General features: G+C 36.4%; 1 protein-coding gene and 1 long non-coding RNA gene across 4 annotated transcripts in view; one reads left to right on the plus strand and one right to left on the minus strand.

Annotated features, from left to right (window-relative positions):
- CDH8 (cadherin 8) overlaps nt 1-14,460 on the plus strand; it is a 349,453-nt gene that overhangs the window by 243,670 nt on the left and 91,323 nt on the right. The window lies entirely within an intron of this gene.
- The window catches only part of LOC115939711 (uncharacterized), a 172,960-nt gene continuing 163,218 nt past the window's right edge, over nt 4,719-14,460 (minus strand). For both annotated transcript variants that reach the window (XR_014140837.1, XR_014140838.1), the window contains 2 exons: nt 6,109-8,955; nt 4,719-4,877 (listed from right to left, as the gene is read on the minus strand). This is a non-coding gene — a long non-coding RNA (uncharacterized LOC115939711). The remainder of the gene's footprint in view (nt 4,878-6,108; nt 8,956-14,460) is intronic.

Genomic DNA, 14,460 nt, shown 5'->3' on the forward strand with positions numbered 1-14,460 from the left:
TCTACCCAGCATATGTTTAACAATTATCACAAAATCCTAACTTGTTTCTTGAAGTTCAGCTTGCATTACACCCACCTGGAGAGTTTACGGAACCCCAGATTGCTGGGCCCCACCCTCAGTCTCTGATTAGTTGGGTGTGAATTGGAGGCTTAGAATTGGCATTTTTCGCAAGACTCCAAGTGATGCTCATACCGCAGGGTAGACCATAAACTAAAAACCACTGACATACACCAGTTCCTCCCCTATGTGAAAACTTCTGTTCATAGTTTTGAGAATCCTAATTGTTTTCAATCTTAGATGATGATCATCAGGAAGTTGGATTGTTGAATTAAATTTTTATCTTAGATAATATATTTGCATGCAATTGTAATTAAAAATATGAAGAGTTCCTGTGTACGCTTTGTACAATGTATTCTAATGGTAACATCTAGAACTGTAGTAGGATATCACCACCAGGAAATTCACATTGATAGTCTACCGAACGTACTCAGATATCCCCAGTTTTACCTGTACTTTGTGCATGTGTGTCTGTAATCCTATGCAGTTTTAACATATGTGTCCGTTCATGTATACACCCCCACAGTCAAGATATAGAAGTTTCATCACGCCTGAAAGGATTTCTTGTACTTTTATAACCAAACCACTTCCCTCCCAAGCCACGCTCCCAAGCCTTAATTCCTGGCAATCAGGAATCTGCTCTCCAGTTCTATAGTTTGGTCAGTTCAAGAAGGTCACGTAAATTGACTCACACAGTACATTACCACGAGGAAGTTTTTAAAGCTTCCAAGTGCCTGGGTCTCACCCTAATATTCTGTATTACAGTAAGAGAGCCATGAATCTGTATTTTCGAAAGCTTTCCGAATGAGCCTAATATTCAGAGTGTCTAATTTCTCTCCCAATAAAGTCGTTATTTTAGGGAGCATTTACAACCGAGAGGCTCATACAGATCTGTTCCCCTTTTCAGTGGCCAAAGACACATATATGACAGAACTGTTCAAGATCGAAGCCTTTTTAAAATTAGAAATCTTGCTGGAAATGCATTTTGATCATTCCTTAAACCTTCAAGTTGTTATAACTAAATCAGCTGTGGGCACTTGGGTTGCTTCCATAATTTGGCTATTGTAAAGAAGGCTGCCATAAACATAGGGGTGCATAGGTCCCTTTGAAATAGTGTTTTTGTGTTTTTTGTACAAATACCCCAATAGTGCAATTACTGGATTGTAGGGTAGTTGTTTTTTTTTTTTTTTTTGAGGAACCTCCATACACTTTTCCACAGTGGCTGCACCAGTTTGCATTCCCACCAACAGTGCAAGGGGTTCCTTCTTCTCCAACACTTACTGCTTCTTGTGTTGTTAATTTTAGCCATTCTGACAGGTGTGAGGTGGTTTCATGGTGGTTTTGATTTGCATTTTCCTGATGATGAGTGATGGTGAGTACCTCTTCATATGACTGTGGACCATCTGTATGTTTTCTTTGGGGAAAACATCTGTTCCTATCTTCTGCCCATTTTTAAATTGGATCATTTGTGGGGTTTTGGGGTTAAATTATTTAAGTTCAATGTTTTGCATATATTTATATACATACTTACGTTATTTTATTGAATATCATTTGCAACTAACTTCTCCCCTTCCATAGATTGCCTTTTAGTTTTGTTGATTGTTGCCTTTGCTGTGCAGAAGCTTTTAATTTTGATGTATTTTTTGCTTTTGTTTCCCTTCCTTTGTGTGACAGTGTTGCCGTAGTGAATGTCAGAGCCTGTGCGGTCTTTTCTGGGATTTTTTGATTTCAGATCTCAGATTTAGGTCTTTAGAGTTTCTTTCTGTATATGGTGTAAGAAAGCGGTCCAGTTTCATTCTTTTGCATGTTGCTGTCCAGGTTTTTCAATATCATTTGTTGAAGAGACGGTCATTTCCCATTAGCATGTTCTCCTCTTTTTTGTGGAAGATGAATTGACCATGGATTCGTAGGGGTTTTTTTCTGGGCTCTCTATTCTGTTCCATTGATCTCTGTGTCTGTTTCTGTGCCAGTACCTTGGTGTTTTGATTACTACAGCTTTGTAGTACATGTTGAAATGTGGGACTGAGACACTTCCATTTTTTCCCCCCGCAAGATTGCTTTGGCTATTTGGGGTCTTGTGTGGATCCCTACAAACTTTCGGATTATTTGTTCTGGTTCTGTGAAAAATGCTGTGGATTAAATCTGTAGATTGCTTTGGATACTATGGATATTTTAACAATATTGTTGCAATCCATGAACATGGATATCCCTCCATTTGTTTGTGTCATCTTCAATGTTTTCTACTTTTCACAGTTCAGGTCTTTCACTTCCTTGATTAGGTTTCTGGGTATTTTATTTTTTGTGTGATTGTAAATGGGAGTGTTTTAAGGTCTATTTCTTCATAGTGTTTAAGGTCTTTTTCTTAATGGTTAGTATATAGAAAGGCTATGGGCTTCTGTACAAAGACTTTTGCATCCTGGGACCTTAACTGAATTCATTTATTCAGTACTTTTTGTTGCCGCTTTTAGGATTCACTATGTATAGTGTTCTGTCATACGGAAATAATAAGTCTTACTTGTCCCTTACTGACCAAGATGCCCTTTTTGTTGTCTGATTGCTGTGGCTAGGACTTCAAGTACTCTGTTGAATGAAAGTGGTCAGCATGAACATCTTTATCCTGTGCTTGGCCCCAGGGGGAAAAAAAAACCTCTGTTTTTCCCCATTAAGGATGATGTTAGCTGTGGATTTTACATATAGGTCTTTTATTATTCCCTCCAAACCTACTTGGCTGAGGGTTGTTATCATGCATGGATGTTTTACTTTGTCCAATGCTTTTTCTGCATCTATAGAAGTGATCATATGGGTTTTATCCTCCTACTGATGTGATGTATCACATTGATTTGCAGATATTGAGCCACTCTTGCATCCTGGGAATAAATCCTACTTGACCATCGTGAAGGATTTTTTTGTTTTTTCGTTTTTTTAATGTTTTGCTGGGTTCACTTTAATAGATGCAAAAATCTTCAACAAAATACTATATTCATCAGAGATATTGGCCTGTAGGGTTTTTCTTAGTGTCTTTATCTGATTTTGGTATCAGGGTAATGCTGGCCTCATAGAATGAATTTGGAAATTTTCCTTCCTTTTATATTTTGTGGAATAATTTGAGAATAGGTATTAACTCTTCCTTAAATGTTTAGTAGTAATCACCTGGGAAGCCATCTGGTCCTGGACTTTGTTTGGAGTTTTTGATTAATGATTCAATTTTCTGTTAGCTCCTGCTTCAGTTTGGGGAGTTTGTATGTTTCTAGGAATGTGTAGGTTTCTTTTAGGTTGTCTGGTTTGTGGGTATAAACTTTTCATAATATTTTCTTATAATCCTTTGTACTTCTGGGGTGTTGGTTGGTGCTTCTCTCTCATATCTGATTGTGTTGGAGTCCTCTTTTTAATGAGTCTGGCTGAAAAGATCAGTAAAATTTATCAACTTTTAAAGAATCAGCTCCTGGTTTCATTAAGCTCTTGTATTGTTTGGATTCTATTTTATTTCTGCTGTAAACTTCCCTCCTAAAATACCTGTTGCTGCATCCTGAAAGTTTTGAATCATTATCCGTTTTCACTTATTTTTGATTTTCTCTTTGATTTCTTGGTTGATTCATTCATTGTTTAGTAGCATGTTATTTAACTTCCATGTATTTGTGCATTTCCAGATTTTGTGGTTAATTTCTAGTTTAATAGTGTTGTGATTTGAAAAGTGGTAGGACTTGGAGGCTTGCTGCCTACTAGGTGATGTCTTCTGTAGAATGTTGCAGGTGCACTTTGAAAGAATGTATTTTGCTGTGAGGATGCAAAGTTCTGAATATATGTCAGATCCATCAGGTCCAATGTATCATTCAAAGTCCCTGTTTCCTTGTTGATTTTCTGTTTGTATAATCTGTCCATTAAAGCGGGGTGTGAGATGAAAGTTCCCTACTATTGCTTTACTACTGATTACTTTATTAGCTGCTTTATATATTTGGGTGCTCCCATATTGGTTGCATAAATATTCACAATTGTCTTAAAGCATTGATTTTTTACTTAGGAAAATAAGCATGGGTAAATTACAAATTTGCAATGTATGACTTTAGAAAGTTGCCTTTTCTCCATTCCTTTCTCCTCTTAAACCTTAGTAATGTGAGTTGTCTTTACCATTTTTGAAATTAATACTAACCCACGTTTATTAAATATATGCAGTACTTTTATAGTATTATGTTCCCTCAGGTAATTCTGTTCACATTACTTAAAAAAAAAAGATGTCTATTTTAGTTGTAGTAGGTAATATTGATTATTGGCCATATTGGTAAGAAGTTTTAAATTCAGAAGGGGAAGTGTTAACATTCTAAGTCATCCCCAAACTTAGTAGCTTTAAACATTAGCAAGCAAATTTCCTCACAAATCTAAGTTGCACAAGGCAAAATGAGGAAAGCTCATTTCTGATCTGCAGTGTCAGCAGAGATTGTGGCTTGGCTGGAAGATCCACCTGGCTCCCTCAAAGTGATGTTTATTTTGGTTTATCTCAATGTAGGTGTTTTCAGGGTAGTTTGATGTGTGGAATCCACTGTGTGTCGATTCCAAGAGTAACCATCCCTAGAGTGATGGAGAGTGTAATCTACCAGTCTTTTTTTTTTTAATGCCTGCACACCTCTAATACAAAACTTTATTGCTTAACCATAAACAAAGCCCAGATGCAGAGGAAGACACTCTTAAGTTGATGCCATGTTTTAAAAGTACCACAAACTACCTTTGATCAGAAATTATTTCTTATTAAACGGTGTCCGCTTCAGGCTTAAAAACAGGTATACTTTTGTGAGTCAAATTCCTAGAGTAGTTCTCTGTTGGCAAACCTGAAAGATAAAGGATAGGTTGCATATATCTACCACATAATGGTTTAACATAGGATAATCCCTACAGATACCATTATTCAGATGTAAGTTACATAGCAAATACTAGTTAACAGCAATTCTTCAATTCACTTGGACATAGATCACAGGTTTACTTATCTAGTACTTGTCTTAAGGACTGATTTTTCTAGACTCTGGGCCCCTCTGAATCATTCCTTTGCTTAAATTGTTTTTGTTTGTAGCTAAGATTTCTTCCCCATCTCCTTCCTGCCTATAAATGTTTCAGACTCTAGTAGCCGCTTTTCACCTTTTACTGTCTTTTAGTCAAAGCCAACACATTTCTTTTAAAGAATCTGTCAATTTCTTTCAAATCCCTTTATAATCCACTTGATTAGACAATAGTTACACTCCAAAATCTCTTTAGGATGAGCCCCTACTGACCGCGGCAACCTAGGTAGACTGCTGTGGTCAATGCTCTTAATAGTCTTAAGAGAGAGAATCTGTAATACATGCTTTCTGAAAGTTCCCATGAAGTACTTCAGATACTTGAGATATTAACAACAGAGGATCATATTGTCCCAGTCTGTATTTTATCTGTGGAGTGAGACACCTCAATTTAAAAATTACTTTCCTCTGGAGAAGGTACAAATGAAAAACAGCTTTGTTTTCAAATCCAACCAACCTGGAGGAAAAGTTGCTTATTTAGCTAATTTCTCTGCATTTTATTTAGGCAGAGAAGCCATGTGACCAAAAAAAAAAAAACTGCCTCTACCTGGATTCTGTTCATTAGATCAAAGATAGTAAGTACATACCCTTTTTTCTACATGACCTCCAGGTGCAGTGCCATAGTGAAAAATCTAGCCATTGCCTACATGGGCTTTTTTCTGACTTCCAATTTTACTGGAAGACCTCACCACCAGCCGCCTCACATTCTTCAGTCGTTAAACACTCTCCCTAGGCCCCTTTAGGCTTTCACTCATGGTCTTATGTTTGCCACTTCATTCCCAGACCAATGCCACATGTTTTAAGCTTTTATGACCGTAGCGCCTTAAAATCTATCTACCTTAATGTAAAAAAAAAAAAAAAAAAAATCCCTACATAATATAATGGCCTAAAACAACCAATCTTTATAATTCAGCAAGGCTTATCAGGGTCAGCTCATCTCCACAGAATGTCATACTAGCTGGGATAGCTTGAACATAGCTGACCATCAGTTCCAAAATGGCTCACTCACCTGGCTGGCCAGTTGTTAGTTGTCCTCTGCTGCCTTTCCAAGAGGCAGTTTGGGCTTCTTCATTGCCTGAAGTTTATGTTCCATCAGTGAGTATCCCAAAAGAGAAAAAGCTGGCAGCTTTCACTTCTAAGAAAGACTTGACTCTAGAAATTGGCACAGTGTCACTTTTTTCATGTACTATTGATGAGTAGATTATATCTTCAAGGGAAGGGAACACAGACCCCACCTTGCAATGGGAGGCATGTCAAAGAATTTTAGGGCCATGTTTCCAAATCACATTGACTTGGACCGCACAAAAACCTTGCGTTGTAAAAGACAAAGTAGTCACAGTAGATTTTAAATTGTAAAGTATTAATATGAAATGCTATTTAATACTTAGAGTTGAAGTCCAAAAACTTGAGCATTCTAAAAGCTAAGCATTTACCTAGTTTTCATGTTCCTTCATAAACGCCTTAGATTCTTGTCCTTTTACCTTTGGATAAAGTAAGTGATTTAGGTTGGCCTCTGCAATATAACCAGTGATGTGACCTTGGGATTGTTCTATATCCACTGCAGCTCCTTTTAGTTTGCTGTAGATGAAGAATATTAGTAACATCGGTTCTACTTAAATCGGAGGGAACAGTGGCAGGCAGTAGAGACAATGTATTGGAAATGAAAAAATAGAATGTGGACACTAATGCAGGGTCTGTGTTTCCTTATAGCAATGCTATTTTAATGTACAGCTCTAGGCTCTTACTAGACACTCAACATAGTCAAGTGCAGGGGTCTGCAGGGGCCCAATGACTGGATGTGTGGTTAAGTGAAGATTTTTTTTCAGGAAAAGATGAATTTAGGCAGATAGCAAGCTAGAACTATGTTTGTCTGACTTCCAAGAACCTAAGAATCCCCAGCCCAGAGATTCTTACTCACTGCTACATTTTTGGATTCAATTTTATAAGCTTTCTATAAACACCTTAAATAATTTCAATATGAATGACTTACACAGCACACTTTGGGAAATATGGTAGAGGGGGAAAAATGAAGACAAACTAGAACATCAGAAAGAACAGGTTCTCCATTTAACTGATATAGCACATTATGTTAAATATGACACTACCATGTAATTGCTATCTTTAGAGGAGAATTTTAATCTTATTACATATGTAATGCACAATTGCAGTAATTTGGCATTGGATAATTATACATTACAGTGTGTGTGTTGCTGTTGCCTCCTAAAGTCTAGAAAGGAAATTATTCTCATAGTGATACTTGGGGATTTCTTTTCTAATAATTTTTGGTGCACTGTTTTACCTCGGAGGTTCTTGAAAAGGTTTTTAGTGGTTATGGAAAGTAAGTCTGCAGAGAGAAGGGACAAGAGATGGCAATAGAAAATCTTCTGGGTTATTGGGAAGAGAGGAGAGGCAACTGAGAAAATCTTACAGATTTTGTGGACTTAAATGTACACAATGGTCCTTGTTTTGAGAGTGTGTACATAACCTGACTTAAAAACCTCTTCACAAAAATAAAATTGATAATAGAAGTGAGAGAAAAATCATTAAAATCCATATGATTTTGTTCAGAAGCACAAACAAGCACTGTTAACGTCTCCTATTTCTAGTTTTTTTTCTTTCCTAAAATTTTAACTCTTCCTACATGCCATTTATATTGCCCCCGGCCTATTCCATAAAAAAATCTTTCAATACATCTTATTAATGTCTATATGATCTTACTTTGTAGGATTACAAAATATGTAAATTCTTATTAAATAGAAGTTAGATATTATCTGATTGAAATGCTTACCTAGAGTGACAAAAATATGGCACTACCATGAATACACACAGAAATAATCAGAATCACATGGATCAATCACTTTAATAGTGACTCTTAAGAATTCTAAGACCAGTACTCACCGAATGATAGAGTTTGCACTCTACACTGGGCTTGAACTTATCTGGAAACCACATCCTAACTCTTAGGAACTGAGCCCAACATGAAACTTTACTTCTGAGGAGGGTTGTTTGCTTGTATCTCATCTTGACTTGAGCTTCTGAATTACTGTATGTTACCTTAAGAAAATAGTCTGCTCCTGGTAAAATTCTTCCTTTGACTCATCTGTCTGATCATTCAACTCTTTACCCCTCTGCTTACTACATTTTAATTTAATATTGATTTAATAAACACTTATTGACTAACCATTATATACAAAACACAGGGCCATATTTTGTGGGAGGTGTGGAAGAAATTAGAAACAACTTTAAGAAACCAAATACTAGTTAAGGAATGCAAAGGAAATTGATATTTGGAGAGAACTAAGTTTGAGGCCATACACCAAGATCCAGAAATGTGAAAAATAAAGGCAGGGTTCCCAACAAGTCCTAGCTGTAGTTTCTACATCTTAAATACATGTAAACACATAAAGACATGAAAGCCCCTTTTTATCATTAGTACATTTTTTACTTACCTTCTAAACTCTTTCTGATACTGTATATTTGCATCTTATTGCTCACTTTGGGCTCCATGAGCTGAATCTGATCTTGATTTCAAGATCAAAAATAGGTTTATTTTATAAAACATATGAACATACCCTGTAAAGGCCTCTTTATGAATAAAACAGTTTAAAGGAGGAAGTATCAATAATATGTAGCTACGATTTAAATACTATAATTTTTCCTCTACCCCAAAACTACACTGATGCCTTGTTGCTCATCACATGTCCATCAGACACAGGACGCAGAGTCCTACCTCACCCCCTTGCCGCATGACTTTTTCTTCCCTTGAATATTCTGTCATGTCTCTTGATTTCCAAGCAGTACGTTCCTTTCAAGGTTTAGATCAAGTATTACCTCCTTTTGGAAGCTATAGATGTTGCTGCAACAGAGAAGACAGTAATGATCTCATTTACAAATATACTAATTTGTGTATGTGCCTTCCACATCCAATCATCAAGGGCAGAGACTATATCTTACACTTCTCTGTCATCCTCATAGCATACCAAGTATCACATTATAAATGACTGGCAAGTATTTATTGAAAATACTTGCTGGACGCAATGACAAGGTTTTACCCACCTACGTAAAATACACTAAATACCATTCAGAATGAGAAAAATCAAGCTATCAAGATGGGGAAGGGGCATAGGCTTCTTATTTCTGAGATGGGGACAGAGGAGAAGAAAGGTTTCCTTAAGCATATAAAATATCCTCCAAGAACACAGCAGTTGGTTGTATACTTGAAAGTTAATAACCCCTGCCTCATTCTTTGTTAAAACCTAGAGTACTTTTGCCTTACGTTATCTCAGTTCAGTAATCAGGAAAAGGATGTTGCTTAATTCTCCTTGCAGTCTGTCACTATTAGGTGCAACTCTATTACTACCCCTAAGAAAATAATTTTGTTTGCTAACCATCCAGAAATTTGTGATTGAATACTTGCAGATATGAGCTATTCTCTCCCTTTAGAATCATTGCAATAATCGTTTCCTCTGCCTGGAATATGCATCCTCTTGCTATTGTCATGATTAACTTCAAGTCTTTGCTCTACTAAGCCCTACCCTTACCCCTACCAATACCACCTTTTGCTTTCCCTACTAGATGTGTTTTATCAGCATTTTATCCTTTCTCACCTACCATACGATTTCCTCATCATGTCTATTATTCACGAATTCCTTTCCATGAGGAGGTCTTCTGCTGTAAATTAGTAACTCCCCAATAGCAAGGAAGTATCTGATAATATTAAGCCTTTAGTAAATAATGAAGGAATAAACTAAGAATATATAAACCAAGACTAGATTATTAACATTTGTACTTAACTGCTGGTATAATAATAAACTTAGTTTTCGTGGGCATCTTCAAATATTTGGACTTCAAAGTTTACCACAACTTGGTGTAATTTCATAAATTGTAGTGTGACTCAAGCACAGAAAAAATGTCACGTGCTACATACAAACAATGAACATATTAAGGGAGCCTGGCCCTGCATTCATGTCACTATGCTCCCTATAAATCAACTTCTGACTCTTCTTCTTGTGTTAAATGCCCTGTGCCCATTTGGACCTTTTTAGTAAAAGATGACTCAAAAACCATTGGCTTAAAGGAAGCTGGATAATCTTTCATGTCTCAGACCTGTTTATCAGAGAGAAGGTAGGGTATGTGTGGCAAATTATTCTGCCCCAGGTAATAGAGGAAAATCCTTTCTGCTAGTATATGGCTTTATAACTCCATTTCTAATGGTGTCAATATCAAGCTAACATTTAAAGCAAACTATTGCCTAACTGAAAGAGATAAGTACTTTGGAATGAAGCGTACATGAATTTTAAGCCCTGCATTTTATCAGTATTTAACTGCTTGAGATAGTTTCTCAATACCTTTGTGTTGCCATCTGTGTAATGGATACTGACAGTAACTGAGTAATAAACGCTAACTGAACATCATCATAAGCTTCCTTTCTTCCCTTCCCTATCTTAGCCTTCATTTTCCATGTTAATTTGAAACTATACTCATTGTTATTCATATGATGAAATGATTTGTCTAACTGCCTTAATACATGAGGCAATTAATTTTTAGTGTTGAGCAAATTCCCACAATTTCCTGAGAAGAAATTATAATGAAGGTTTATGTGCAAGAAATGAAAAGTTACAGTATCTTTTTATTCTCCCATAGTTATAAAAAAATCACCTGAGTAGGCATTATTTGAAATTGCAAAATTCTGAATTGCTCTTACGGACTTAATTAGAAATAAATATGGATGTTGGGATGAGAAGCTACACCGTGGAACACATTAGTAGTTTTTTTGTCCCCCGCCCCCGCTGGTTCAGAATTCTGAAAGCAACATTCTCACCACTCTAAAGATTTAGCAGGGGAAAGTCCCAAAAAAAAAGTATAGTAAATCAGAGGTAATGTGTAGTGCTGTGAATGCATGACCTGTAATTTCAATGTAGGAGCAAGATGAGATGTAAAATTATTGTAACAATTCTGAAGTTAGTTCGAGTCAAATCGAGATATACCCTTATTCTGACTCATGTTTTCCCACATAAATTCAGTGAACAGCAATGTTTGCTTTAATTTAGAACAGATATTAAAATCTACCTCCACATCTCCCATTGGGTACTCCCCCTGCCTCTACCACGGCCCTATCCTGTGACTGCGTACTTGCTAGTGGTCAGAAACACACTACTTTGGGAGACTTTTCTCCTGAGTAGCTGAGAAAGCACTTTCCTACAAGGAGCCAAAATGTGCCTGCAGGTATAAACAAGTCTTATTCGCTCCCCTTTTTCCTAGTAAAATGGGAAGTTCCTTCAAAAAAAAAAAAAAAAAAGGTTTATATGACCTGCTTTCAGTTCCCTGGAATAAAGGCTATGGAGAAAGCTGTGGAATTAGGCACTGAAGTGCCAGGACCGTAGCGGAATTTGAATGAGGAACAAGGTAACTTGGAAGTCTGGAGCAGAATACTTCTAAAATCCTGAAGTTTGCTCGGTATTTTCCAGTATGATTTCATCCAATCCTTCCAATAACTTCCTCAAATAGATATTATCCTGACTTTGGGGACACTTACCAGGTACGGTTCTCTAGGCTAGATGCAACAGTGAACAAAAAGTACCTAAAATTCCTACCCAGAGGGAATAACCAGAGTTTGCCAAACATCTTCTTCCTAGTTGGCTTAAAGTGTAAATTACCAACAACAGAAGGGAGAGGAGGACAGATTCTTTCTTCCTCGAGAGAGACCTTCACACAGAATGTATTGATATGGCAGGCATGAATACAGTCTTCCCAACCCTTACCAGATCCATGGACAGACAGGAAGTTTCTTAAGGGATTTTTCTCACCATAGTTCTGAAGTCTTTTGCCTTTTTTTTTTTTTTTTAAATAAAAGCTTCTGAGCTCTAAACAGACCCACTGAGTCAAATTTTACCATAATTTCTGATATGCATGAAAATTCAAGAAAAACTTCTTACTTCAAATGAAGTGATTTTACTATTTTACCCTGAGTTGTAGGTATCAGTTTGAATAGCTAGAATTCAATAAACTCATTTGTTCCCTCCATAGAAATGCAATTAGAAAGATGACATATTTCCCTCAAAATAGGCTACACCCTAGTCATAGCATCAGGTGGCACAAGTACTTGGGATATCTTTGACCTTTGGAAGCCCTTACTGTGATCATCACTATACTCTCTGCAAGAGTAGATAGTTTTCTAGCAATCATTAAAAAAAGAGCCCGTCTCATTTCATTTTGGGCATGAATTCTAGGGTTCCAATTGTTAATTTGTAGGAAAAGAAAGATAATCGATTAAGAAAATAAAGAAGGTCAACCTTTATATAACTTGATACTACAATCCTCTATTATGTTTGTAAGCATAGGGGAAAGAAGTTGGATGGTGAAAGGACACTTAGAAGCCCTACACACTTTCTCATTTTTCTCTCTTGGGATTTATGTTTGTTCTTAAATTTCACCTCTAGCTGAGAGCACACCTCCTTTTACGTATGCATAGAATGTGTTTTCTGTTTGATATTTCCAGTGCCTAGAAGAGTACCTCATACCAACGAGGTACTCAGTCAATGTTTGTTGAATGAGTTAAAGTTGAAGAGTTACTTTCAAAATTTACAATGACCATTTTAAATGCTTGAGAATAAGGATTTTTTAACTTTCTCTGTAAGTTTGTGTAAAAATGAGAGTAAGTGTGCACTAAACCCATCATTTTAAGATGATGGTTATGATCTATGCCTGCCACATTAGAATGCTATCAGTGGAGTAGGGATTGGGTTTTGAAGTCAAATTTCACTATCAGATGGCACTAGGTAAGGTTTATGTGAAGAATACACAGAGCTTAAACTTCAAGTGTACACTTTTTTCTAACATACTGGACTTGAAAATGCACAAAAGTGGTCTTCTCTACTGATTGATTCAAGTTCTTTGATGGAGAAAAATGTGTGGTTATAACCCCCCCTCCAAAAAAAATTATAGACATCCTGAGCTGCATAATGCCATTCTATACAGGTGTCCTACACCGCCTCTGCCAATACAATTATAAAAATCACAATGCTTATTTTAGATTTGCATATTTCATATCATTTTAAGTTTTAATAAAGTAATACCTAGTATTCGGTGTGTAGTTATTTTTCTGATACACCTCGATAGATGGTTTTGTGGAATCAAACACAGTTGGACAAAGTAATGATGTGTACATACATGTATATCTACATTTATATTCATATACTCAAGCCATTTAATGTTAACATCTGGGAATAAATCAGCATCATTCATATTATCATTTACATGACACTGGTGGCAGGTTGTACTGCAATCATTTCAACCACCTCTGCTACTTATTTTGAATTATATATTTGTTTAACTCAGTATCCTATGTACTGTATCTTAGTCCACTGTTGGAGTATATGCAGAATTTACTGGGGCCAAAGCATAGATTGAGCAAAGGCAGTGTTTAGATCAGTCTGGGTTTATAGTCAAAATATTCATTCAAGATAACACCATCTGCATTACACTCTATGAACTCTGCCAAGTCACTAACTCACAGAAGATTAGGGTAATTTTATAGTACTACTTTGCCCATTGTTCATCAACTACAGCATGACTTAGTTTTTAGGGGGATATAATGGATCTAGCATAGCTCTCTGTGCTGAGGGAAAAACACTTATTTTTCTTGTGCCTATGATAGTAACTTATGTCTAACTTTCCCAGTGGTAAGAACTATAGATACCAGAGAATAAACAACTTGAGATGACACCTAAATTTATCTCTACTTATTCCCTTCAGGGCTTTAACTGATTCAACTCACAGGGCATAGAAACCAAGCAGAAATCAGTGACCTGGAGTTAATGGTGGTTTCATAGGATTGTGGAGATAAAAGAGTTCAGGATTAGCAAAGTGTCTAGAAAGCAAAGGCCAACTCCATAGTAAGAAGGTCACTGAGAAGAATCAGAGCATTATGGGTGACTTTTCCTGCAATGTATTGACCCAATCTTGAGATGTACAGAAATAAGATCAATTTCAGCTTATCAGAGGGCATGCACCAAGAGGTAAGATCTAAATAAATATTTTAAGTCACTCAACAAAAAGGATGGCCTCTAGAAGTAAGAAAACCAGAAATCATCCCCCACTAATTCTGAAACGTAGTCTGGACAGCTTCAAGATCTATACTTATTTCCATACGAAGAAAAATCAAACCCTCTCGGAAGGAAGATAACACCTTTTCATGTCTTCCTAATTTTCAAATTGCAGTTTTCTATTCACATCATAAAATTTCCAAAATTCAATTAAGTCAGGCATGCGATAAAAGGAAATCAAACCACCAGAACTCAGAAAACAGATCTAGAAAAATACATAAGTTGTGTTGGAATTATCAGATAAAGAATATAGTTAA

The sequence above is a fragment of the Leptonychotes weddellii genome, chromosome 16 (assembly GCF_054177405.1).
Source record: "Leptonychotes weddellii isolate Sample4059 chromosome 16, ASM5417740v2, whole genome shotgun sequence".
NCBI classification, from domain to species: domain Eukaryota; kingdom Metazoa; phylum Chordata; class Mammalia; order Carnivora; family Phocidae; genus Leptonychotes; species Leptonychotes weddellii.